Here is a 2,434-nt window from a genome sequence, read left to right on the forward strand (position 1 = left end):
ACAGCCTTTTCGAGCGTGAGTTGACGCACGCAAGCTGAGAGAGATCTTCGCTTAGAGTGAGTCTTTCGTGCGTTCATTGAGATGGAGAGCGAAGATGACTGTGCAGAAATTGGTCACCACTTGACGGACAGAAAATGGAAGGGCCTTTCGAAATACACGAAATCGCGGTACGCGAATATAAATGGGAAGTACGAGCTGACGGTGAAACAGGGTGAGTGAACTCTTTTTTGTTGCCTTTCTTCTGAGGTGTTTGAAAATATGTCTTGCTTCAACAGTTTTCCGCGGTTAATGCATTTCATCTACCAAAATGACGCAGTTTTCAAACACAACAGCTGTGCATATTAGAAAAGTGCATGAGTAAGAATGAGAACTTTTTGGGGTCAGGATCAACAGCACACAATCGTGCACCAAACCGATATCGCTGATTGCTAGTATAAAAAGTGATAGAAACAGAAAAAGAATTGCCGAAAGCACTCACGGCTCTTACCTGTAATTTTGCAGAACGGAAACCATCGCTTCCTAAATTTATGAAACCGAAATCGGCTCTTTGCTAAACCTCCAAGAAAGGCCAACTCCCGTGAGTATCGAAAGAACTGCCAGATACTGTGAAGTGCTGAGATAATTCTTTCATTTCTTTTTAACGCCGCTTTCTTCCACCATATGCTGAAGGGAAAATGCTGGTCTCTGTCAACATTGCAAAATTGGACAATTTAAAACTGGTTTTTGAGGAAAGGAAATGGCACAGTATCTGTCTCACATCTTGGTGGACACCTGAATCATGTCCTAAGGGAAGGGGGAAGGTGGGAGGGAAAAAAGGAAGATAGAAATAGGTGCCGTGGTGGAGGTCTCTGGAATAATTTCGACCACCAGGGGATCTTTAACATGCACAGACATGGCGCCTTTTGCGTTTCGCCTCCCTCGAAACGCGGCCGCCGCGGTCGGGTTCGAACCCGAGTGCTCTGGCTCGGTCGACGAGCGCCTTAAACACTGAGCCACCGCGGCGGGTATTGGATAACTTGTTGAACCAATATTTTATTGTGTTTGAGGCAACAGCTTTTCAGAATGAAGGGTCAAGACTCGACTCGTTGTGTGAGCTGCTTTCAGTATGCAAATGACAATAAATACATTATGGTGCGTATGTCATGCTGAGTTTTAACGTTTCAAAGCTACACATGTTGGCTCTGAGAGGCGCCGTTGTGGAGGGCTCCGAATTAATGTAGAACACATACCGCCAGGCTGATGAATTCTTTCTGCATAGCGGGATTCTCGCTTCACAGCAAATCGTCCCAGACTGTTTCATGATTGAACTCCACAGCCCCTGGGGAGCTGGCTCATTCTATAGTTATATGTGTGCCAAAGTACCTTTCTCACCACAGTATTTACATACCCTGTCCTCTACCTTGTGCTGATTGTATATACCTAAGGTTTCTGGCGAAAAGTAGCTGTTATTTTGTATCTTCCTCTTGGCCATTGCTTCCTTTGGTGAGAGCGATTTGACTGGGGTGTGGCAATTTCCTTCTATTGAGTCTGTAGCCTTCCGTGGTTTCTCGGTATGTGACCGTTGCTTCTCTTAGGTTTTAAGATTTTCACATTTGGGGCTCCTGATGACGTCAAGACCCTCTCGACCAATCAGGGAATTTCTTTGCGGAGAAACCCGGTGGTTTGCCCTAAAGTCCCTTTATGAGCTTTTCTAAAAAAAGCTAAGTACAGAAAACGTTTGCGGCGCCGCCGATGCACATTATTGGACAGCGCCCACTTCCGGTGGGGAACTGGTTCCGTTCCACCATATTCTTCCTAAGTCGTCCGGCTGCATAGTTCGACGGCGCTTGCATGCTACGTTTCTTGCTGGTATAGTTGTGCTGGTGAGGGACATTCAGCGGCGGGGCCTTTTTTTTACAAATGCCGTTGTTTGCTGGAAGTCACTTTAGTTTTTCGGGCACTTTTTTGTGCCCGCAGCAGCAGCCGAAATGCCAGGCTATTGCTCCTTTGGGTGCTCAACCCAGTCACGAAAATGTCTGGCATTGTTTTCAGTGCCGCTTGCGAAGAACGATATTGTGTGACAGAAAGTTTGGCTCCACAGGATTGGGAGAAAAAATTCGAGCCGACGAAGTCTAGCAAGCTAAGAGGAAAGTTAAATTCCTGCTTTCCATCGTTGAGACTCGATGCTCTAGTAGCAAACTTTGGCTGGCGAGTCAGAATTGGTAAAGCTCTCAGCTCGCACTGTGTTTGCCGATTGTTTGATTATGCGCTGCTGTCCGCCTCTGTCATTTCGTAAATGGTTGGTTTAGGTTTATGGGGTTTAACGTCCCAAAGCGACCAAGGCTATGAGAGACACCGTAGTGGAGGGCTCCAGAAATTCCGACCACCTGGGGTTTTTTAACGTGCACGTGTGCACGTGCACTTTAATGTGCAATAACGTTCTCCTCTTCAGGGT

At 46.5% G+C, this 2,434-nt stretch overlaps 1 long non-coding RNA gene across 1 annotated transcript; it reads left to right on the plus strand.

Moving 5' to 3' along the window:
* Positions 1–577, plus strand: LOC149329994 (uncharacterized). The gene is made up of 2 exons (XR_016285495.1): positions 1–211; positions 502–577. It is a non-coding gene; the product is annotated as an uncharacterized LOC149329994 (long non-coding RNA).
* Positions 578–2,434: the final 1,857 nt, after the last annotated feature.

Source organism: Amblyomma mixtum, chromosome 9, assembly GCF_055824585.1.
Source record: "Amblyomma mixtum isolate Tamu chromosome 9, ASM5582458v1, whole genome shotgun sequence".
Lineage (NCBI taxonomy): Eukaryota > Metazoa > Arthropoda > Arachnida > Ixodida > Ixodidae > Amblyomma > Amblyomma mixtum.